This window comes from Triturus cristatus, chromosome 8, assembly GCF_964204655.1.
Source record: "Triturus cristatus chromosome 8, aTriCri1.1, whole genome shotgun sequence".
Taxonomy (NCBI): Eukaryota; Metazoa; Chordata; class Amphibia; order Caudata; family Salamandridae; genus Triturus; species Triturus cristatus.
In genome coordinates this window covers 142,942,901-142,969,148 of record NC_140591.1, presented here as the reverse complement: position 1 = coordinate 142,969,148, position 26,248 = coordinate 142,942,901, and the positions used below count along the sequence as shown (strand labels likewise).

Sequence of the window (26,248 nt, the reverse complement as noted above, 5' to 3'; positions counted from 1 at the left end):
TGTTTCCTTTTGGGCTGTCCAGATAAGACCTTGTCATTGTTTTACACTATAGTAGTGAATTTTTCTGCTTCTGCTGACTTTATCGCTCATTATCGACCTTAGAATTACCTTACTTTCATCTATTACCTCGTGACGTTGTAGGGCAATTTTGACATTAATTAATTAGGCAAATCCCGCCCTCTCTATCTCTAATACTCTCATTCTACCACTCTCCTCTCCTATGTATTACTTTGGTTGCAATATCTTTGAGCTCGGTTTCGTAAATGCCCCCCCCTTCCGTTTCTACATTTTTCTGGGGCATCCACAAAGAAGTAGACTTCATCTGCAAAATAAGCCACTGTTTCCTTCAAGCATCTCTTTAATGCTATTGAAAAATATATTGAAATCAACAGGTCCAAGTACTGATCATCTAAGTAATAAACCATGGCTCTTTCTTCCCTAAGTTAATTCTGTTTATCAGTGCACTGTGTGTACTTCACTTGAACCAGTTCCTTATTCAATTTGCACACTTCTACGACAAAGTAATATATTCTGGCTATGAATCGAGGCAAACCTTGTTTCTGGAATATACTATATTATTACTCCAGTAATGCTTGTTCGTCAAATTCATGTACATATTTGTAATTTTAAGGATAACCATGTATTTTGCTGAAAATATTTATTTAATGAAAGAGCAACAAAAATAAGTCTACTCACAAACCATACATACCACTAGAGGTAAAATACAGAAGTGTGTGACAGGCATTTGCATAAGTCACCAAATAACTTTAGATGCTGGTCTTGTGATTTTTCAAATAGTTTTGCCAACTTATTTGAACAAATATGCAAAATACTGGTTGTATTCTGTATTCTTTTTTCACCTCTACGAGCACTGCGCCATATAACTAACATTTCTCACATCTTGGAAACCATCTTGAAAAAAAAAAGAATTCCAAATATGTCTTTTTGAAGAACACTAAGCAGTATGTACAGAATTTAGGGATTGTGAGTTCCTAATTGTGATTCTTTGGAAATCGCAATTCTTAATGTGTCAAAATGAACAAGATAGTAATAGCGATTCCTAATCAGGTTGCACTAGACCTACCTCATGAATATTAATGAGGTAGGTTGCAGTTTGTGACCCATAAGGAATTGCAGCCATAACAGGAATGGTGGCCTGCAAGAGTCAGCAGACCAACATGTCTGTGATTGCTTTTTAAAAAAGTAGACCTTTGTTTTTGAAAATGCATCCCGTTTTCCATCAAGTAAAATGAAACTTTGAAGTTTAATTTTTTTGAGAGCAGGCAGTGTTCCAAAGGACCACTGCCTGATCTAAAAAAAATTATTGGTTCAACATTCACTAACGGTAAGGGGCCAGTGGGGACCCCTTCACATTTACGAATGGTTACCACCCGCTTGTGGAGTCAGTAAAAAAGGAATGTTGTGGGACTGTAATTTGGTTGCAAAATATTCCTATATACCACTGCGATTTGATATTAGGAAGGGACACTCTAAACACGCCCCTTCCAAATACCGACTCACAAATCCAACCTGACATCCGGTAAAAGGTTACCAAATCACATTCTGGCTCTTTTGTATATTTTAAAAACTTTTTGTGCTGTCGCAAACAGCCCAAATCGGGCCATTTGTGACTTCAAAAAAGGTTTTGTACAAGTGACCCCAGGTTCTTTTTCTCTTTAAGGTGTATATGGTGTTCATGTGTGTTTTATTCATTGAAAAGATGAGGACTTTCTCAGGGCCTTTCAATGACTTGTAAAATGTTTCTATAAACTTTCCACAACAAAATCCTTATATTATATATAATAAGAAACTGAGATGTAGTTACAGAATAGTGTCACTACTTTAAGACATACACATGTGAAAGGAGCTAAGACACCTTAGGCACAATAAGGAGTCATTTAGTTTCTTTGTGGTTTCCATCACTAAACTTTAGCGGGACTTACCCAGCTCTTTGCTGTTATGCAGCTCTTTGCTGTTATGCTACTGGAGATTAAGTGACTCTGGTGAACCACCCCCCTACATGGGTAGATACTAGTTCAAGCCACAAGGGAGCTTTCACGATGAACAGTGCTTTTGATCCAACTAATTTCATTAGCATTTTAATTGTGGGTTTGAGCAGATTTGATTATGGTGCCAGTTCAACATTTATGGTTACAGCCTTGATCCGTGCATTATTTAAAGCTACAACAAAGGCTTTTGGCGTGCCATAATGACTGTGAAAAGCATACATTAAAGCCAATAGGTATTTAAGGGAAAATTGTTATTATACTGTGTAGAGAAGTATTTTGTTGCATGGCCTCTCACAGATTATTGTAGTAGGCAGGGGTTTTGGTGTGGCTTTATGTCTGACACACACTGGGGATAGATATGTACGATGGTGATCCTTGTCAGGCCATTTTAGGGGTATTGTATATTTGCTAAACTGTAATTTTGTACATATTAGTTATTTTAAGTCAGTATGCCTCATGGCTGACTTGTGGCAAAGCTTATCCTCAATTCAGTAATCCTTTGTTGGTTATGATGACAAGCCAACGGTAAAGGCTATAAGCCTCATTGGTTCACATGGAAAAGCTATGTTCGATGTCATACATTTGACCCATTTATTGTGAAAAGTTACACCTAAGGCTGTCGGCCTGGCTTATTTAGTGAGGAAATAGAGGAAATAAGTTTGTGAAGACAATAGGTTTTTAAGGGTGGATTGTTATTATACTGTGTTAAAATCTGCAGAGAAGTATTTTGCCACATGGAATCTTGAGACTACCATAGTGGACAGGGGTATTGGTGTTAGAAACTCCCACAGACAAACCTTGGGTCGATATTGGTCTTGGGTTGCTTGTGTCCTAGCTAAAACCTAGTTTGCCAGTTCAGCCTCAACTGTTCCTAGTGGAGCAGGGTCAACACTGATTTCCCATTTAGCTAGGTCTAATCTGAGGTGGCATGGAGGGCAAAAGAAAGATGGGTTAGAATGCTACCCCAAGCAATTTCCATTAGTTAAACTTATTGCAAGCATTCTCCCATCGCCTTATGTAAGTTTAATGTAATGCCCAGACGTTGGTCCCTTGCTCACTCTGCCACTCAAACTAAGCAACACCGACTGAAGAGCCTCAATCAGGTTCGAACCCTGTCTTGGGTTGCTTATGTTCCGGTTCAGAGAGGACCTGGCTTAGCAGTTTGAACTGCACTGTTTCTACTGGAGCAGGGTCAAGACTGATTTGCTTATAGCTGGGGCTAATATGAGGTTGAATGGTGGGTAGAAGAACAATGAGATGGAATGCTACCCCAAGTGATTGCCAATGGTTAGACTTATTGCAAGCATCCTCCCATCACCTTTTGGGTGTTTGAAACACTCGGCGTAGAACATTTTCATAGTTATAATCAATATTAACCCCTCTTCTGAATGGTTGTGTCTTGTTTTGTCAGCTGTCATTTTATGTATGTATAATGTTATCACTCTGTGACTGGTTGGGAAAAGCTTTTGTTCACTACAGTGGGCATGAGTTGGTTATGGTGACAAGCCAGTGATAAAGTGATAAAGCCTCATTGGCTCACTGGGACAAGTTATATCCGACGCCTTAAATTTGATCTGTCATGAAAAGTTACGACAAAGGCAGCAGGCCTGACTTTTTTATTATGAAAAGTATATGTGAAGGTTGCTTGTTATTACACCTAGTTAAAGCCTGCGGAGAGGTATTTTGTTACATGGAATCTCACTAATTACCCTAGTAGGTAAGGGTTTTGGTGTTTAGTTCACAAATTGACAAAACTTGGTGATAGAAGATCTGCAATGCTATAACACTTGCTAAACTCTCTTACTAGGTCCTGCAATGTTTAGTTGTCTGCCAGGCTCTTGTTATAAAAACAAGTAAAAAATACATCCATATACTTACAACGAGAAATCTGTTTGAATGTCATTATAACTTTCCTTCTACCCATTATAGCATAGTGCAAAGAGTCAGCCTACATCAGTCACTAGATCTATGAGTGACCATTCTGCCTGACCACATGTTGTACCTCCGCCTAAAAATTAGAGTACTCTACTGCCAAGGTGGGTTCGCCAATAGTTCTTTAGTTTCCCATTTTCTCTTTTTATAGGCCCCTCCATCCATGTCTTTCCTTCTCCTTTTTTAATTATTAATTGTTTTTGGTGTATACTGAAGCTTCCCAAACAGTGCTGCTGAGCCCCTAGTTTGCTGCTCTTTCATCTGCAATGTGCTGCATTCAGCGTGACTACTGCTTCTAAACGAGATAGCTAACTTGTTACGGTACAGTTCACACTGTACCATTGGTTAGCGTTCTAACATGGCGGCTATGCTAGAACTTTAAAAACAACAATACACCAGGTGCAATAACATTACATTACGTATGCCTGCTATGTTTAATAATTTCTTTCCTGCAAGCATGCAGTTTAGGCAGCACCATGTTTTTTTTATCTACTTTTATTCTTCTAATTTATCTTACATATGCTTGTTGATCTTGTGTGTGTTTTATTTTGGATGGGTAAGTGGCTGAATACAAAAATGAATCAATGGAATGATCAATGAATGCATGAGTGAAAGGATGAATGTCAGAGTACATTTATGATTAAGGTTTTAGTGCCAAAGCACATCAGTGACTGAAAAAACACTTTCAGTTATAAGCAAAAACTATAAACAATGACAATGCATTTTTTTTTATTGTTAACCATTCATGGATGGTCTTTTGTTTAGTTCTGCAAAACTGAGATAACTAAACCAAAATTTAGTAAAATAGACACTACCAACAATAAAATGACAATGATTTTTGTAGTTCTCAAAAGACAGGAATTTTGTGTTTTTGGAGATCTACAACTTCATTCTTCTATTTCAGGGTACTCATTACGAGTGATAGGTTAATGTGTGTATAAGGTTAAGTTCCTTAATTGCTCTAGACAAATAGAAAGGTAAACTTCATGTGAAACCATCAAGCAAGTATGTTTTTGAGCTCACACCATAGGGTTAATACTCAACAGTGTCAAAAGCACAATGTATTTTCTATATTTTTGCTAATGAAAGGGCATGTTCTTGAGCTTCAAATTACATTTCAACAGTGTTTTCGACTCCTTCTCATTTATATGCTGATAGCCATCATAGCCCAATCACCACTAAGATTTCAGATTTTATGTACCCTAAACATTTGGAGCCTCCATCAACCCTCTCCAGCTCCGGGTAGATTATAAACTCTAGATCAACACTATGTTGTAGGTATAAAAAATTACTGATCACAACATTTATCAAGGTTAATTTTTTCCCCTTACTATGCAATAATACTCTCCCCAATCTAATCACACCATGTTTCCTAGGGGTAGAACCTCACAACGTCATAGCACAAGCCTGGCCCATGAGTCAAAGCTAATAATGAGGCCTTTTATTCTGTGCCACATTGTTGTTAACCCAATATACAGGAAAACCCTATTGCAACTCAGAGTGTACCCAACTCACTGCATATCCAAACACACAGTCCAGAAACATAGAAATAAACAGGGATAAGCCATGACAAATACCTATCTGAAAAAATGTTTTGATACAAGAGAGAGGCATTCACAGGCTGTTCAGTAGAACTACATTCTCTGGGGAAAGTAAATACAAACACATGAGAAAATGGCTCCACCAAATGTCCATGTTCAATACCGTATAACTAAACTCATTCTATGCAGACGGCATAAGTCTTTCAGAAAAAACGCTAACTTTTTCAGGTAAATTTTATACACAAAATTCAGCGTTCTATCCAACACATGCCTTCAGCACTAACAAAAAATATTAACCCCTAAATGATGTGTACTAGACTTTTTTTTCTAAACTGTTTTATTGGTTTTTATAAAACAGCAAAGAATAAGCATACAGGTCATTCCAGCCATAATGCGGTATAGGCATTTACAGATATGGGTTACAACCTTCATGTCAGGTATTGCAGCATCAAAAAGGTTCGTACAATAGTGAGTGCATCTTATTAAATTAACAAAGACGACACAATAAAAATTAGTCACTATCCACAATGCAAACCCATTTGGTCCCAATATACATATCAGTGTAGATTCCAACCAGGAATTTTACCCCTCCTACTCAGAGCTATTATCAGTACTCAAGGCTCCATCCTCATTAAATTTCTCAAACAATAGAGCTCAGACCATTATTTCCTCTGCGGCTCCTTCATCAGTGCATGACAAGCACCTGTGGTGCTCCTTCGCCACCCCTCATTCCATTAGGTCTCAGCCAGTGAGCTACCAGTGGCACCCTAGTGCCCAGCCACCTAATGGCCATGCAACATTTGGCAAGGAGAACAGCCAGCTGAGCGAATTTGTAGGGGATTTTACATCCCCTAAGTCTTTTCACCACACCCAGCAGCAAACAATCGGTGTCAGGGGAATCGCCACTCCTTTGGCATCCTCAATCCTAGTAACCACCAACCACCAAAAAGTTTGGCTCTTATTGCATTCCCAAGCCAGAATGCCGAAAGATAGCGTTTACCCTTCCACAGCGCTCACTTTTAGCCACCCTGGAGGAATCCATCTATTTAACTTATAAGGTCTTACAAAGGTGCGGTGTAGAAAATGAAAACTTATTATTACAAGATACCATGCGCACCAGAGCTGATGCACGAGCCCAATTAGAGTCTGTTACTGGTTCCCCTAGTTCATTCTCCCAGGCTCTACGCGCTGCATAAGGTTGCTTCAACCAGTTTACCAGAGAGCTCTATAACACAGTGTGATCCGGTGCCGTCCCTCTCGCCACCCAAGCAGGCCACCAAACATCTCAGAGGACTGCGGCGTCGCCGGGAAATCGCACCACACCTCTCTTGCAACACTTTCCAGGTTGGTGTAAAGCATAAAAGGACCCAGAGTGATTCTGAAAGTGTCCTAAGTGTCTTGGAAAGTGATAAAAGTCTTGCCGGGATATAGATTACCCGCCACCTGGCAACCCCCCAATATCCATTGTTCCATTGACATGTTGATATCTATGGTTCGAAAGGGCACAGGATACCATAATCGCAGTTCCCTTTCGAATTGGGCTCTATAGAGTACTTTGTTAACCACCTTCTGCCAAATCGCTGCCTTGGTCTTAACTAAATATGAAACTGGGCATCCCGATCTACCCCCACGTATCAATAATTGTAGTAAGGTGTCCTCCCCAATCATGTTCCAAAGCAGCCTCTTCTCTCAGTTATCCGGCTCTGCAAGCCACCCTGCAGCATATGTGCTGTATTATAGTAAAATGTTATGTCAGGGACAGCTACCCCTCCATCCTTTACATCCCTTTTAAGCACAGCTAACGCTACCCTGCTGCAATGTGTACTAGACTTACAAGACATAGCTTAGACTTTCTCTCACCAAGAGATAACTCCGTCCATGCTAGTACTGTCTCAGTAATTAAAGGTCGCTCAATAGTTTATTCTCAACCTAATACGTTAATTTTATTTCACTCACTGGTTCTACCAACATAAAATGTGCAAATAAACATTAAGGGGCTGATTTTGATGTCAGCCGGAGTTGCCTCTGACCGACACCATTTCTGTGTGAGAACTGACCGCCCATGGGTCGGCGGTCCCGCACACCTCATTAGGATGCAACTGCACACGGGTGAGGTTGCAAACTCCCGTTTCTCTGTGGGAGCTTGTGTGCTGGGCGGAAACTGCCCGCAGCACAAGCTCCCACTGGGAAATGGGAGTTTGTGTAAATCCCTGCACCGTGTGGCAAGCACCACACGGTGGCTGCCACACGATGCAGGGATTTTCAGGGGGGCACCATAGAAAAAAGGAAAGTCCAACATGAAACTGCTGTCGGAAAGTGCCATCATAATCCTAACAGCGGAAATGCCGCCTGTTGGGGATCATGAGGCTCTTCCGACTGGCCAACGGGCTCCTTGAGCCCGTCAGGACCGAGTCAGATTCCCTGGCCGGTTTGGACTCCGACCACCGTCATTGAAATACTTGGAAATTAAGGAAATTCATGCTGAAGACCATGGAGATTAGGATCGCAGACTACAATATGCCTTAGCACAAAGGTTGTGCATGCATACTCATGCATAACTGTCACATAAACATACAACTATCTAGTAACTAATGTAAGTCTCCTCCATGCAAGGTTCTCTTAGAGAAGCTCATGTACAGGGTCATATTATACATTGTTGTGCAGATATCTAAACCACAAAACAAGCATGTTTTGACATTGGATAGACAGGGTGTACAAAGTGGAATAGCTACACTGCTATGATAAGTTCCCCCCTACAGCTACCACTGAGGTACTGAAGGCAAACCACCTCTTAATTAAGAGCACATTTTTCTAAACTTGAATATGAGGAAGGCAGTCTGAAGAATGTGCGCTACATCGGGGACATGCCTATCTCTTCCTCTTTTATGATTTCCACAAAGTGTCTCTATGTCGCCTGGTACGTTTAGGGGATTTGCAAAGCCTCTAAAAGAAATAGACTACGGCCAATGCTCAGACTACTTATGAAGCTTAAACATGTGCATTGAACAACATCTATTTATAGCTTCCGAACAAATATTAACTTTATATTGAACTCTCCTTTTATAGTAGAATATTCCAAAGCAAAATGTTTCATTTAGAAACAACAGTACCTACCAGTTTTATTGAAACAGGTGTACATCAAGAGGTTTCTAAGTACCAAAGTCTGCAACTTTTCTTACCTATCAATGAAGATGGGGAGCACAGATCAAACAGGAAGGCACTTTCAGCAGCAGTGAATTCCAGTGTTCAGTTTTCTTTCCCTCCCCTGCTCGTATTTTCTCTTCTCCCAGAAGCATTAATCCTTAGTCTCTGATTGTTTCTTGAACCCTAGAAGTGGATGTAAGACACCTTCAGCATTTAATCATCAAAGATAAGGCCTGTTCAATATTTTCTGTAAGATTAAAGCTAATAGGGACCTCACTTTCTGGTCGTCAATGGACCAGAAGCCAAGTACAAAAGTAGTTGTTGGTAGAAACATGTTCAAGAAAAAAAAAAAGGTTTTGGTCTTCCTTCATGTAGAGTTGAAGTGGGGCAATCATACATAGTCAGTGCTTGTGATAGGGTGAAGGAGTTCCAGACCTGGAGAACATAAAAGGTTACAAAGTTGCAAGGTTTGTTTGCTCCTCAGGTATATATGCCCTTAGTGTTATTTTTTGCATATTAACTAGCAAGGATGATGTGTTTAGAAGAGTCTTGATCACTCAGCAAACAAACAGATATTCATATTTGACCTGACTCAGGGAAGTTCCCCTTTACGCTCTGAATGCTATATGGAATTTAGGTGCTTGTGTCAGTTAAACCCACACTAACTTTGTAATACCACTCTTCAATTCCACCTGTAGGTACTACCTATACAGTTTTTCTTCTCAAATAACCGCTTTTCTACAAATAAAAGAACAAAATGAATATCAAGTTGAGATATTCAGTAAAAAACAAATAAATGTATATACTGTGGTCGATAGTATCAAATACTAGTATTCTTCAGTGCATAAAGGATATGCACGCATGTTCACACAAGGCATTGCCAAATATAGCCTAATTTAATCTGAGTTTCTGCTGAACCCATTCTGCCTGTCATCAGCACATGTATATTTTGAGAAACATATCTTACTATTGACAACATTCAGGGGAAATTGCTCCTAAATGTTACACGCCACTGACCTTGCTATAATACGCTCAGGAAAGGGAGGAGGATGTCTGATTTCTCCAAAATACAAGTCAACAATTTAATTAATCAAATATACATTTTTAACACTAGAATTTCTATGTAATGCAGTATTCATCTAAGCCAATCGGCATTCTTCAACAGAATGTCCATTGTGGCACAAAACCCATGGCTTTACATTAAAGAGTTCCAAAATGTTGATTATATAATGTTGGTTTCTCTACGGCGTATGTACAACACTTGTAATAGGATTAACAATGTGCTACTACCTTCAAAATAAGGATCATGAATTATTAGTCTGTCAATAGTAGGGATGGCCAATTCAATTACAGGAAATTTAAAACAGGCGTTTACCACTTGAACCTATGGTGTTCCTACCTTCCTTTGCAAACAAGGTTTTTCATATGTTAAAACTTTGTACTGACCTTAAAAAATGCCCAAATAACATACCCAATTACAGATATTATGGGCATCCTGGAGGACTTGCCAGTCCTCCTCCATCTGTGCCACTGATATAGTCCAACATAGGAATGTTTACATGTTTTGGTGGTCATGTGTTCCCCTGGATTAAACCCAACCCCTAAAATCATACTCAGTTTGTTCATACGGGAGCATCCACATTTGCCTTTGTATAGGGGAGGGGCACAGGGTTCTAGCCTATGTCTATAGTTTTAATAACTAGATCTAATTTCTGGCAGCACTATGTCCATTCATCAGTACATTGCTGACACCCAGCTCAGATGTCCTCTCTATAATTGTCCTCTGCAGTAGATCCAAGCTATCAAGCATGGATGTCCCTGGAGGTTCTGAACCTTAACCCTATGAAAAGTGAATTTCAGTTGTTCAAAACTTCTATTTCTTCTACCCCATTTAGTCTTGGCTTACCCCAATCTTGAAATCGTGATTTTCTTTTTACTAACTTTGTTTACGGATAAATATTTTAAACAATATTATTCCTTTTGATTGGTGAATCACTTTTTTTTTTTTTTTTTTTTGAAATCTGTTTTTATTGTTTTAAAGTAAACAAAAAACATTCTTTGGCATGTGACACAATAGGCAAGCAGAGAGTTGATAGCATAGGCAAGGGAGCGCCCCGCAATAGAGCCCCCAACCCCTGCGCCAGGACTTGCAATCAGTCTTGCGTGCGAGCGCCGCCCTCAGCGGAGCCAACCACAGTCTCGTTGACAGTCTCGTATTGGTCTCAACAGGAGTAACAGCATTAACCGTACCTCAACTGGGTTCCGTGACTATGCGTGGGCGCTACCCGCCTCATCCAGACAGTGAAGGACAGGCAAAATACCCGCCAGGTCCAAAGATTATACAAAACAAAACCTCAACAATGGCAGCATAAACTGTACAGACAGGCCCAATACCCTCTCGGTTGTCGTTGATTGGTGAATCACTTTCCTTGCTTTTATGTCTTTACACCTCGATGGTGGTACTGCAGTCCTGGCCGAATTACATGTAGCAGTACTTTCTCCACTGAAAGTTATTCTGCAGAAAAGTATATTTAAAGCACAGTCATCTGATTTAGTTCCATTTACACTAATTGTTCTTGCTCTTTCAGACTGAGTTCAAACTAAGCTGCACAGTTTTAAAGTCTTTACATCTACTCAAACAGATTGTCTTGTTGATGGATAGATCTCTTCATATTATCTAAAGTTTGTTTTTTGTGGCAGCTTTAAATGTGTGGAACATCTTTGCTGTAGACATTAGTCTTCTTCCTTATCTTCTGGCCATTCCTCTAGGCTTAAATAATAAAGGGCCTATTAGCAAAGGTAAACATATACATGATTAAATCTACACATCTGAATTCACTCTTATACTTTGGAGCAACTTTACTACTTTTGGCTATGTACCATTTATAGTAAAGTTACTAACAATAGTAGATTAACAGGTCTACCCACCCCCAAATGTAAGGGTTGGAGCATATTTAACGAGTGTAGAGTTACTACCAGTGACTTTCTAAACATTGGCAGAGGTCGCTGCCACTGGAGCGAAGATCTCCATATGGTAAGGAAAAAATCTATTAAACTTAAAAAATTATTTTAAACATATTTTGTATGCTAAATCCTAATGTAAATTAATTTTATGTATTTATATGTAGAACAAAATTCTTAAAAAGGATACATCACTATTAAGTTCATTTTGAAATAAATATTGAATTAATTTAAAAATATTCAAATAAATGAAAATTATTATTTAAAGATGTACTTTAAAAAATCCCATCTAAAGTAACATTTTAATATTATGCATTACAATGCCTAAATGTTATGTACAGAATTAATTTAAGTTTAATTATTGTTTTTCAAACATGAGTTACATTTATTTTTACATAATAAGGATTATTAAAATAATTTATAATAAACTATTCATACATATATACATATACATACATATATATATGAATAATATATTCTAAAATATTTTATGGAACAAATCTTTTTATTTGTTTAATAAGGCAGACCAATGTACATATACAGCCATATGCCTACAACCCGGGGACCGGCGGTTAGGAAACTATGCATAGTAATATACATGTGTACACAGCTTCAGTGCCAACAACCCGGGGGCTGGCAGCACTTATTAACTTGCCTGAATTTAAATAAAAAATATATTGGAAAAAGAGGCTTGTAAAAGAGCAGAAGCCCCCCTCCTACCCTCCCACCACAAGGAAAGAAAAAAAAGAGAAAGAAAGAAGAAAAAAATAAAAGGGGGGGGGACCCGCACCATGCTCCAACAGATATTTGGGAGTAACCCGTCCCATCCTCACCAGCTGCAACCCCAGTTCCTCGTCACTCCGAAGTTCCTCGTCACTCCGATATAAAATATTTTAATAACTTTTTAGGCAAAACACATGTAACTCATTTTTTAAAATTAATAATTACATTGATTTAAATAAAATCTTGACCTAACTTTTAGTAATTTTATTGCATGATGAATTTAAACATTTTAGTTTAGGTTTCATATACACCTCTGCTTATAAAAGAAAGGGCAGAGGAGGCAGAGACCTCTTCACATAGGTTTGCGAATAGCATTTTGTAGTACACGAGCAGTAATATTGTATGACTCTTAAACATACTATAAAATGAAGTTTGAGAACTGGCCCGAATCTTTATGAAATTGGCCTTTTTGTGAAATATGTGAGCGTCACTAGAGAGGGGCTCTGGCTCCAGCCACATGCTTGGAGCCTGGAGTATACGTTTTGATTGGGCAGAAGTTGTGTGCTCCCCAAAAGTATTTGCCCTCTACACAGCTGTAATCATATTGTTTATTTAACCAGTTGGCTGAGCTTGAATTTTCAGTGGAACACATACACAACAGTGTAATGCTGGTAAAGTGCCTTACATAACTAGTTAATTTATTGTGTTTGTCTTTCTTTGGCAGTAGCGCAGATGGGAGGAGGGCTACATTAACCAAAATAGATTTTTAGGTCTGGTTTGACAGTGCAACTGTCACCTGAACTTTTAACCAACATCAATATTATTGCACAGTTCTTACTGCCACACAATTACACATTCATTTTTTATGCTATTTATTTGTAATGTTTCACATTACCATATAATATCCTTTAAAGCCAGACCTATGTGGAGTGGTGTGGCTCACTGGTTAGAGGCAGCAGACCCAGAAGCAGAGGACGGACCGGGACCAGGGTTCAATTCCCGACGTGGCAGGGTCGTGGACCAGGGCCTGCAGACTCCATAATTCTCGCCTCGGTGCCTACTCTAACCAGGGATCACACTCGGCAACTCTGGGCATTAGCTTGCCTCATCTCCACAACAGCCCCCACATTCGCCGGGGATCCCTGCTTTCACCTTGGAGATACCCAGGAGGGACCATCTCACAGGGATAGCCAAGACAGGTTCTACAGCACCAGAATGCCTCAGGGCAGCAGTGCGCTTTACAAGACACATACATTTACCTATTGGCATTGCCAATTCATTTTTTTAGATGAGATTGTATTTTCTTTCTAGGTTGCCTTTTGTGTTGGGTAGTACATTTTTATTTTTATGTAATTATGTGTTTTTGTTTCACAACTCCATGTCTAGGAGTTTAATCATGTTTAATAATTGTCAAATAATAACTATTATAGAAGACTGGATTGTTCCTCAAGATCATTTCCCATTTTGTCGACATAGTTTTAGTGGGTGGTATTTCCTACTACTGCTGTAAATGTTTACAGTCTCCCGAATTACACTAAGTTGCTGGAAACGATGGCACTAACAGGAGGTGTGCTCCACCCCTGGTATTTCCATTGATGGTACTGTATTACTCCCAGAAGTCAACAAAAACTTTGAGCATAATTTTCACCCAGAGAAAATTCTTCTTAAATGGTGTGTAGAGATTTCTATTCTCAGATTAAGCCACACAACACACCAACTTTGAATTTCGACAGACAAGATCACGTTTTTGATGTTCACTGAGCTCACACCGTCCTTTGTTAAACATGGATAAATCAAAACTTATTATGTTAAATGTTCTATACAACTATTGCCAAGAAGCAGCCTACTTGCAAATCTGCTGCTGGTCTGTACTACCACACAGTCATCTCAGCATTCTGTGACTTCACTCATCTTAGTGTGGTTGAAGAGACACAATGTATTCATAAAACGGCTCTATTTCTTCTTAACATATGCACCTATTGCAATAGTTTGAAAACCTACGAGAAAACTACTTTTCTCGTAGGTTTTCAAACTACTGTGATAGGTGCATATGTACAGGAAACATTTTGAATATATCAGAATTTGAAAAGCACGAATAAAGCACTTTTTTGTAATTCTGAAGTGTAGGGGGAACAAATTGGTGATGCCATTTTCCCACATTATCGTTTGTGCGATGTATAGTTTTATCAGTTAAACTATGTGCGTAAATTTAATGCTCATTTCAAATGCAAATGTGATGTCTGTAATGGCAGTGCTACCACATCATGCATACTCCAATCTTCGCAACTCCATTCTACGACGCTCCACATCAGTGCACTTTATTACACGACACACTATGACGCTCTTCCTCTTTATGCTTTGCGACCCCACTCTACTTCTTTGACACTCCACTCTATGATCCTCTACTCCACTCTATGCCACTCTATGATACTGTACTTTACCCCACTCTACATCACTCCACTCTATGACACTCTATGCCATGTCACTACAGGCCGCTCTATGATAATCCACTCCACGACCCTCTACTCCATTCCTCTCTACTCTTTGACACTCTTCGCCACTCCAGTCTACGACACAGTAGACCACGCCACTCAAATCTACGCAACTCCACATTTTAATCCATTGTAGGCTACGCCATTCCACTCCACAGCCCTCCAGTCTATTGACACTTTACTCCACTCTATGCAATGCTACTCTACACCCCTCACTCTACATCACTCCACTCCATGATACTTTACGCCACTCTACTCTATACCACATTACATATCTCCAATCTACAACACAATACTCTACTCCACTCCACTCTATGCCCATTACTCCACTCTATAATACTCAACTCCACTCTGTGCCACTAAACTCCACTCTATGACACTTCACTCCAGGCCACTCTACCCACTTTACGACACTCCAATCCACGACACTCTACTTCACCTCAGTCGACGAACCTCTACAACACTCCACTCTAAGACAGTTGACTCTACAACACACCACATCACACTACACCACTCCATTGTACAACAATCTTTGCCACTTTACTACTCTTTCGCCACTCCAACCTATGAAACTTTATTCCACTCCACTCGATGGTACTCCGCTTTATAACACTTTACTCCACTCTTTCCTATGCCACTCTAAGCCCCTCCACTCTACGTCACTCACTCTATGTCATTCTATTCCACTATACGCTACTCCAGTCTATACCACTCTACAACACTCCACTCTATGAGACTCAACGATACGCCACTCTATGCTCCTACACTCTATGACATTCTATACCACTTCACTTTAAGCCATTCTACGACACTCCACTCCACTCCACCCCACTATACTCTACTCCAATTTATGACACACTACTCTATTCTGTGGTACTCAACTCCACTTTATGGCAGTCTACTCTATGACACTCCAATCTATGCCATTCCACTCTATGTCACTCAACTTTATGCCACTCTATGCCACTTCAGGCCAAGCCACAAAACTCTACAATACTCCACTCCATGCTCCTCCACGCCATGTCCCTCCTTTCAACTCTATCCAACTGTACGCAACTCCCCTCTATGACACTCAAGTCTATTATCCTCCACTCCACTCTACAACACTTTACACCATGCTGTGGAAGTTTAGTCCCATTGCTACACCACTCTACGTCCCTCCACTCTAGGCCACAATACTCTATGCCCTTCTACTCTACACTACTCTACATCACTGTACTCAACCTACTCTAATCCACGACATTCCACTCTACTACACAACACTTTGTCCCACTTTACGCCACTCCATGACACTCTGCCCCACTCCACGCCACAAACTGTTAACGGCTAAAACCCACTAATAAAGCCAATAGCTCTTGCATAGGCAAGATGTACTGGCTTTGCCAATGCTTGCCTATCTTTGTACTTGCCAAACAACCGACAGCTTATTTTGGTGTCAAGCATAGATCACTGTAACTCCCAATAAAGAAAGCTTGGATGCTAAACAATAATGAAGTCCAAATTAAAAATGAATCTTGGGTCCTGTGGAAGCCAGCACACTGATTGCAAAACTGGGTTAATATGATGGAAGGCATCGCTTCTGCCAACTACTGTCACCCTTTGGAAAACTGATCATAAATTCTGTAAGTTGGACTCAACATTTGAGAGAATCAGTGCCTGCACATTCAACGTGAATTTGTACCATGGATTTAAGGGTTTAACCTTTTCCTAATGTTGACACTGGTGAATATTCTAGTTTACAATATGGCTACGGAAGTATTGACAATTATCCAGTAGACATCTCATAGAACCTGCAGAGGGCATTAACTGAGGAGTATTGTAATCATATGCCAGGGTGGACATCAACAACTCAATCACGGTCAGAATTTCCAAGATGAAAACAAGACCCATATGGTCTCCAAGGATTCAGAATATGGCATTTCTAACACACTACATAGTTATCTCAAACTGCTCATTATTACGACAAAATGCTAAACTACATTTCCTATATAGCTTACTCTTGGGTGAATAATTTTCCATATGGGTCACACTGGCCACAGGGACTGTAGTATCTCAGTTTTGGTTGTGTTTGTACAAGTGGACAGCTGTGATGAAAGGGTTAACTTGAGTAGTTGTGTGTTGTCCTGTGATATAATATAAACATTACTCAGCAGCCCCCATTGAAAATATCAGTGAAAGGACCAGCGCCAACGGCTCCATTAGAGCGGAAGAGCGCCACCCCCTGCCACCACCAGCAAATCCAGCAAATACAACAATAATAAAATGGGTTTTAAACCAGTTGTATTATCATTTTATTTTAATCCCCAGGACTCTGACAAGTCTTGGGGAAGGGTCCAGAGGTTGAAACTGCTGGTGAGGGAGTGTTGGGTACTCCTTTCACTGCGCATGAGGTGTTTGGCCGGCCGTCTCAGGCTGGCCAAACCCCTCATGCGCAGTGAAGCTCTCTGCAGCCTCAGCTGCATTGATGGGTCTTCAGAGAGCAGGTACAGGCTACCAGTCTGCCTGGGAGAGCAAGATGCTGACATTCAGGCCAATCCTGAAGCTGCTCTCATGCAAGAGCAGCTTCAGGATTGGCCACAGGGCCAGAAGCACGAAGTTTGCATTCCTGCGGGAGACGGCGGCTTTAAGGTACATTTTTTTTCTTTTTCTTTTTGTCTCCGAACCCTCCCCACTTTCCTCCTCCCTCCTCCCTTCTCCCCACCTCCCTCCTTTCTCCTCTGGCTCTCCCCTCCCCCCCAACTTTAGCAGGGGACGGGCCGCTCCTGGAAGGGACCCTGGCAATGCTAGCTGTGGCGACAGACACGATTCTTCTAGTTCAAATACAACTTCGATCACTGACGTCACACCTCATCACTGGAAACTGATATCACCTCTGTCACCATACATGTACAAGTGCAGCTGTCCTTTTGAATATGCAAAAACAAAAACTTTTCCTGAGAAAGGAGGAGCCACGAGATGAAAGTCACCAACTAGTGGTGAGGACAAGGAGATAACTTTGCTTGGTCCATTTTTCTGACTCTGCACCAGCCATTGAATCCTCTCACTGCTTCAATAAAGGGAACATAAGAGAGTACACGAGGACCCAAACACAACATACACGTTCAGCATAAACTCTCCTTGTTGATGAGGGAGTACGTTTCTGTAATAAATTCTTTGGAGAAAACCATCTTTAGGCACTGCCGATCGTGTTAATTTAAAAATGAATGAAGAGCAGTGGAGACAGGATGGTTATTGCCCTTCTAAAGCATCTCAGTCACACGCTCTCAAAGACTTTCTCATAGACAGCACCCTGGTTGTTACAACCTGCACAGGGAATGCTTTATCCTTTACCTTCCTTATTAAGGTAGGTTCATTGCAAGGAATTTGGCTGAGGTGCAAGCCAATTTATTTTAACATTTTATAACTCCGAATTTGTTTTTTTTCCTCTTCAGATATCTGCGGATGGTTCCACGAACGGCTTCATGCGACAGTCACCATACACTGAATTTCAAAGCCACAAAACAAGGAATGTTTCTGAATTCTGAGTTTTTTTGGCTTACAATCAAAAGATTTGCACTGTCCGCATATAAGGAACATTAAAAACTCTTGCCAAGATTGACAAAGAACTTGTCATGGCATCTCCACACATTTTTCAAAACTATTTATGCAGGAAAAATATATTATTTGTCAATGTCTTTATTTGTGTTTCTATTATTATGCCACCATACAACTTAACCCAAATATTTTTCAGGCTTGATTAGCAACTCCAGAAGTGGGGCTGAAGAAGTGAGAAAGAGGTGACAGACATCCTATAGTGACTTCACTCTGCAGCCCTCATTTTGATAGGGCCGACTGTTGTAAATGGTACACTGACCTAAATGTGTGTGTTTGCTGGATGGCATATGCGCTGAGTTGGTTCGGAGGGATTTTGAGTGAATTATGATGCTCCTCCCTCGCCAACAGTATTTTTTGGCAAATCATTTTCAGAGAATCTGCGTACATGGTTTATCCCGTGCTGTATTTTAATGTGCATAAGTTATACAGAAAAAAAATATTTAGAACATGAGCAGAAGGAGGGAAAGTGGTGGAGTTAGATGAAACCGTATTATTTCTTGTGAGCACAAGCCCACAACATTCACACTTAGGAACTGTCTTGAACGTCAATAGCCAGTCTCAAACGTAAACGAACAAAAACAGTATTCAACCATATCATCTCAAGGCCAAACGACGACTAATACAAGACAGGCTATGAACTTCCAATCAGTGGCGGCTGGTGACATTTGAAAGTGGTAAGCGGAAAGTTATTGTGGTACTGCACTGAGGCGAGCGAGCGTAGCGAGCGAGCCCGAAAAACCTACCGGGGTTGGCTGCAATAGATCAGCTATTTTTTTCATAACAAGCGAAATGAGAAAATGAAAGGCTGTTAAGTACTTTCCCGTTGTGTTTCGACTGCTGAGCTTCAAGCGTGATTTGGTGAATGGCTTTGAAATATTCTGCTACAGGTTATGGCAAACTGCAGTTTCTTGTTTTAATGACAGATAAGCAGCCCACTTCACATACACACAAACGCACACCATTAGTGCATGCACACACACTCCATCACACTTCCAACACACCTGTGCTCTTGTCACTGGAGAATTGTGCAGCTGCAAAATACGTGCATGCATGCGTACCATAGAGTAGAAAGGTTGCTTGGTGACAACCCTGCCATTTGACCCGCGCAACTTCCGCGCCATTTCCTGCTTTGGAAGTTTGTTATAAAAAATGCGCGATTCGGACAAATCACTACATATCACTGTCTCAGAACTAAAATGACTGCATTGGCATAGCTTTTCAATGAGACAGCAGGAGCATTGGCGCTGGGGCACGTAGGTCTGGGGAACGGCGGCAGCCTGATTATTGGTGCATTTTACTGCGCAGCCAGCGGGAGTAGAGGGTGTGGGCACGCTCTTCTCTTCCGGGACATGAGGGCCTGTGGCACGCGCTACACCACTGAAATATGCCTAATGTTATATAACAGTGATTGTGTGATGTAATTTAATGTAGTAGTGTAAAACCAATTTTCTCAGTGCACCATTCAGTAAAGTAATACTTATATGATCCCTCCCCCACCCCCAGTCAAATCAAGGTTTCTAAAATCATGTATCAGTAAGATATCACAACAATCTTACAGTGTACTGTGTAAACCCTTCATGTTCAATATATAAAACTCTCCATGTTCTTTGGAAACAGCCCATCTAAACCGGCCATTTTAAATAAAGTAAAAAAATAGATCACATAAAAACAACCATTAATTGCAGTCCAAACACAAACGATTGGAAAAAATACATGCACATTGAATGGTACAGAAATAAAAACACAGACTGAAACCCAGTTCCCTCACAGATACACATACAATTACAGACAAGCTGAAAAAGTTCTAAGCTTCGAGAGGCCTGCATTCACACACTCGCCACAGACGCGCACACCGAGCATATAACCGAACGCACTCATACACACGCATCACACACAACCCTAAAAGCAGAGTGTTTACATTGTGCCCTATGCGGCTGACACGTTCCTTTTTACAGAAGAGATAATACTGCAGACGATTTACAGGCACCTCGTCCAGACCTTGGTGTATTCTAAACAGAAAGCGATTTAAGGGAAGGAAATTCCGTACAGTAGTACAAATGGCAATGTAAACAGAGTCAGCTTGACAATACAACTCATACATGTAAAGATAGACATGTACACTTTTTAAAAACTGTATTCCCATGTGAGGACTGGTGCTTTACCAATTTTGGCATGCACAGAAATAAAAAATGGCCTTGGCGATTGGCGAGCACAATCATTCTTGCCGTGGTTTGTTTTACTTGTGTGTACTGGTCAGACAACCACTTGTTCTTGTCCTTGCATGATACATGCAACACTTGAGTTAGCCCAGCACCCACCAATCTCTGTACAACTACTACAGATGCCCAAGGAAACTACAGAGCTGTCCCTACTGTCTAATATTTTAATTTATTTTCATTTTTTATGTAGTTAGCGCTTTTCTAGCACTGCCCAGTTCTTCGCCCTCAAGTCTGCGTAGGTTTTCACGTTTCGCCACAGCGCGGAGATCCCGCTCGGTGGCCACAATCCAGCTTAAATCATGTTGGTGTGCACAACTCTGAGGAGACCGGCACCTCTTCCAATAATAAGCTGCACACACAGCAGCTGCCAGGCCAGGGATCGATCCTCTGGCAGCCGTGTTTACTCGTTGCCTCCAAAATGCAACACTTTTGTGACAAATTGATCAAGTACATCTCAAAAAGAGTTGGCTAATCGAGGAGGCTGCAAGTTTAATTAAGCAAAATATTGAACTATACAACTTCACTAATAAAACTCGCAATACTAGCGGGAGAGGGGAGGAGGTCGCCGGGGGTGGGGGGATTACAATTTAAAATAGAAAGCTAAACTTTAGCTTACCAGACCAGGTCCGGACCGCGCGCGCCTCTCTGCTTCAAGTTCTCGGCCGGGTCCCGTTGGCGCCTCTTCTAACTTAGGAACAGGCAACACTACAGCACTGGTTGGCAGCTCTAAGCCAATACTGACGCAGTGACGCTACTCCAGCAGCGCCAGCATTGGCTTACAGCAGGGTGACTCACCGCCCGCCTGCCCATTAGGAGACCGAGGTTTGAGCCTTTGCTCAACCCTCGCTCTCCTAATGGGCATGCGCCAGCCACAGTAGACAGTAGTGCGCATGACTGGGCACGGAGCGAAAATTCGCCTCCTTCACCCAGCATGCGCACTGCTGCCTGCTGTGCGCTCTGCGCCACCCCTGGTCTGCTGCATGTATTGTCAGACAGTCACTCAGCACCATGACGTCGGACCGCCCTCCCCCTTCAGAATCTGAAGGAGGTGGGCACTGCAGTCCGAGTTCATGCTGTCTGCTGAGACTGTGACTGACATGATTGACACAGAGGGAGCTGCCGGTGCGGGCGGCTTGTGGGGCAACGCCCCAGCGCCCTTAATGGACGCACCGCCACTGGGTGGTAGGTGTATGTTGTATCTATCCAGGGGTTTCGTTCCTCATTCATTAGTTATGGTTGGTTCTTGCTATGGAATGCCATGTAGATAATGCTGTTCACCTCAATAGTGGTGGAAGAGCCAGTGGAGTGGATGTGACCTGTTGTATTTCCTAACTCCTTTGATCAGCATAAAGGACTCTTAAAGTCAATGTGCATGTATTTTTTCCAATCGTTTGTGTTTGGAATGCAATTAATGGTTGTTTTTATGTGATCTATTTTTTTACTTTATTTAAAATGGCCGGTTTAGATGGGCTGTTTCCAAAGAACATGGAGAGTTTTATATATTGAACATGAAGGGTTTACACAGTACACTGTAAGATTGTTGTGATATCTTACTGATACATGATTTTAGAAACCTTGATTTGACTGGGGGTGGGGGAGGGATCATATAAGTATTACTTTACTGAATGGCGCACTGAGGAAATTGGTTTTACACTACTACATTAAATTACATCACACAATCACTGTTATATAACATTAGGCATATTTCAGTGGTGTAGCGCGTGCCACAGGCCCTCATGTCCCGGAAGAGAAGAGCGTGCCCACACCCTCTACTCCCGCTGGCTGCGCAGTAAAATGCACCAATAATCAGGCTGCCGCCGTTCCCCAGACCTACGTGCCCCAGCGCCAATGCTCCTGCTGTCTCATTGAAAAGCTATGCCAATGCAGTCATTTTAGTTCTGAGACAGTTATATGTAGTGATTTGTCCGAATCGCGCATTTTTTATAACAAACTTCCAAAGCAGGAAATGGCGCGGAAGTTGCGCGGGTCAAATGGCAGGGTTGTCACCAAGCAACCTTTCTACTCTATGGTACGCATGCATGCACGTATTTTGCAGCTGCATCTCCAGTGACAAGAGCACAGGTGTGTTGGAAGTGTGATGGAGTGTGTGTGCATGCACTAATGGTGTGCGTGTGTGTGTATGTGAAGTGGGCTGCTTATCTGTCATTAAAACAAGAAACTGCCGTTTGCCATAACCTGTAGCAGAATATTTCAAAGCCATTCACCAAATCACGCTTGAAGCTCAGCAGTCGAAACACAACGGGAAAGTACTTAATAGCCTTTCATTTTCTCATTTCGCTTGTTATGAAGAAAATAGCTGATCTATTGCAGCCAACCCCGGTAGGTTTGCCTCAGTGCAGTACCACGATAACTTTCCGCCTCACCACTTTCAAATGTCACCAGCCGCCACTGCTACCACCCTCCACTTGCACAGGTAGCTCAGGACTTTATTTCTCATAGACAATATATTGTCACATCTTGACTCTCTTTTTGTCCACATCTAACTCTAACAAAATACACATAGTTGCAACTTTTTTTTGTCCACTCTTGTATGTACTGTGCATCGGTTGTTTGTGGCGAGGTTTGTGCTACACAAATTCACTATATAGTTACATACTTGGTTTGATGTAGGAGTACAGCTTAAATCATGGTGCCTCTTGCCAATTTTTGCCATTCCCTTGCTATAAACTAACATAAAAAGAATTAAGGGCCACATGTACATAGGTATTTTCCGATCGCAAATGACCTGTCCTTTGAATCGGACCGTTTGTAACCGGAAAAATGAATTTTTATGTCAGGACACAGAGGCTAACATTATGCAAATCTCCTGTATTGCCTGCTGACAGCAGCAACTATTTAATAATACAGAACTTCAAGAAAATTCTAGTAAGGTATAAAGCACATTAATGTGCAGCCATTTTCCTTATTTGCTGCTGCTGCTCACAAGATAAGTACTCTCCATTTTACTTTCTTATGTTAATCTTATGATGAACCTTACTAGCTCTCTCTTTTCCCCCTTCCCTTCCCTCATGTGACGGGGATACTACTTTGTGTTCATTTCACTGCATTATACATTGCCTGTAGGTTTTTTTGTTGCCTGTCGGTTTTTTACATTTTCTGTTACTTGTGTACTTCTCGCTGTTCTGCATTGATGTACCCCACATTCCCCCTTGCCAGCGTACCTTTAAAGGCTCCCACGCCTCGTTTGTGGCCGTCAATCATCCCAGTGTTCGTCACCCGCTTTCTTTTAAATGCCGGCCTTACTGCCTATACCTTGGTAGCAGACGCACTGGCCCTGTGACAGCCGCCGCGCCCCTCTGCCGGCTCAGCCAAGCTTTGCCATTGACTTGGTATCAGATGTGCTGGCCCTGTGACAGCCGCCCTGAGGCTCTCTGCCAGCTCGGCCAAGCTTTCACCCCGCCGTCCTCCACGCTTCCTGACTTCCCTGGTGTGGCTCACCCATGTGGCCTCATCAGCATTTTCTCTTCTCCTCGCCCGGCGGCGAGAAGGGCTTTAGTATTAATATAAAAAAAAGAAAGGACTGAAGAGGAAAGTACCTTGGTGACCGGCTACACACAGGACGTGCGTGTCAGCTGCCATTTTAGCAAATTGGGAATACTGTATTGAGGGCAATGGGGCGGCCATTTCATGGTACTGGTACTGGCAACTTCGTCCATCACATTCTGGCAGTTGCAGTCTCTTTCTTTCTTGGAGCACAACTGTTTATTAGCGCCCTCAGACTTTCACCATTTGTTACCACATCAACTAGCTTTGACTTTGTTTCTCCGCCCTGCTTGCTAAGCCCCTTCTTTACTATGGGTTTCCTAACTATCTTCCACTGCCAACATGTCTGAGGAACCCTTGAGTGACAGGATGGACAGTAGATTAGTGTATATGGTAAATAAGGCCCTTGAGAAGATGATGGGGTCACGATATGACACCATCCACAGGAATTTGGAAGCCTTGTCTAAGAAGGGTAAGATTTTAAAGGGCATGGAACCGTCTGAAGGCTTAGGATGGGTAGCTAAGGCCCAAAGAAAGAAGGCGTGAGGTGACAGCCTGCCAAAAAAGCAAAATGGTCTAAAGCTACAGGGGAGGATTTATCACGTGAAATCGGTGATGCGGAGATCAGTGCCTTGGGCACTATGGATGGGCAGGAAAAAAGTCCGGAAGTACTCATTTTCATCGAGAGTGATAAAGATTTTGAACCCAAAATTGACTTCTTCTGTTCTTTTGATTTTGACTCTGACCACGACAAGATCAAGGTAAGGAGGAAGGGAGCATCATAGGAGGCATATATGGCCTTGTGTTCCAAGATGGGCATTGTTGAAACTTTTGGGGAAGATATGTTCGACCCCCTCCCAATTAAGAATCCCTTCCCCTGAATCGATACCGTGTCAGCATGTAATTAATTACAATGCCTTCTGGATTAGAAAAGAGATCCCTAAGGAGGTACGGTCTTGCCTGAGATCTGAATGCCTCTGCCCATCCCTCCCTGTCAAGGTCGCAATAACTCCAGATTTGGATGCCACAGGGACACCTCTTAGGTGATGACTTTATTAAGGATATGGTCAAGTATGTGGGAGTTTTTAGCTTCATTCAGAAATCCCATAAGGACATTAAGAGGGTTTCCAGGACAAGGTTTTTGGTAGGGCCGGGAGAACATGGGGTAGGTTCCTCGGCTGTGGTCAGGCTTCATCCAGACCCTTCTTGGGGCATGGCGGCAGATTCACCCTGACGAGTTTTGGTACCTACCAGGGCTTCTACCTCTAGAGACAAAGGTTCAGTGGGAGGTCCTCCAAGGGAGATCAATGGCAGAGAGGGTTTTCCAGCAGATAAGAGTTTCAAAAGACCCTAGGGAATTGGAGATTGGTGACTCAGGATCCCAGGGTTCTGGACACTGTCAAGAGATAAAAGCTCAAGTTTGTAGGCCCCCCCACCCCCAGTTTGAGTGAAGTTACGTCGGGAAATGGTATTCTCAGAGGAAGACTCAAGACAGGTGACACAAGAGGTAGAAGACTTACTGGCCAAAGGGGCTATTTGGGAGGCATCAAACCCGAGTTAGATTTTGTCAGCAATATTTTCCCGGTCGAGAAGAAAGACCAGGGTATGAGGCCAACGATAAACTTGAAGTGTCTAAATGAGTGAGTGGTCTATCACCACTTCAAAATAGAAAGGATTTACCTGTTAAGGGATATCCTGAGGAAAGGGGACTGGTTAATGAGACTAGATCTCAAAGATGTGTATTTAACTATTCCAATTTGTCTTCCCCATCGGAAATTCCTTCAGTTTACCTGGAAGGGCAAGCTTTGGCAGTTCTGCAGTCTCCTGTTCGGCCTCTCTTCAGCACCTTGGTGCTTTACCAAAGTCCTTCGCCATGTAGTGGCTAGGCTGCGGGCAAGAGGAGTGAGGATACTTCTTTACCTGGATGATATTTTAATAATGGGTCAGTCCAGGAAGGTGGTCTCCTATCATACACAACTGACCATTCAACTACTAGAGAACCTGGGCTGTGTAATAAATCAAAAGAAGTCTTGCCTGATCCTGTTAGATCTGGGGGTCTCTAGTTGGCAGGGTAGGTACCACTGTCCAAGTAGGGACCCTTGCTTCTAGTCAGGGAAAGGGGGATACAC

At 41.8% G+C, this 26,248-nt stretch overlaps 1 protein-coding gene across 3 annotated transcripts in view; it reads right to left on the bottom strand.

The window, feature by feature from the left end:
• Nucleotides 1-26,248, bottom strand: part of ZBTB20 (zinc finger and BTB domain containing 20) — a 1,375,461-nt gene that overhangs the window by 571,498 nt on the left and 777,715 nt on the right. For all 3 annotated transcript variants that reach the window (XM_085621157.1, XM_085621156.1, XM_085621158.1), the window contains one exon: nt 8,662-8,809. The gene's annotated coding sequence lies outside the window, so the exon portion shown is untranslated. The remainder of the gene's footprint in view (nt 1-8,661; nt 8,810-26,248) is intronic.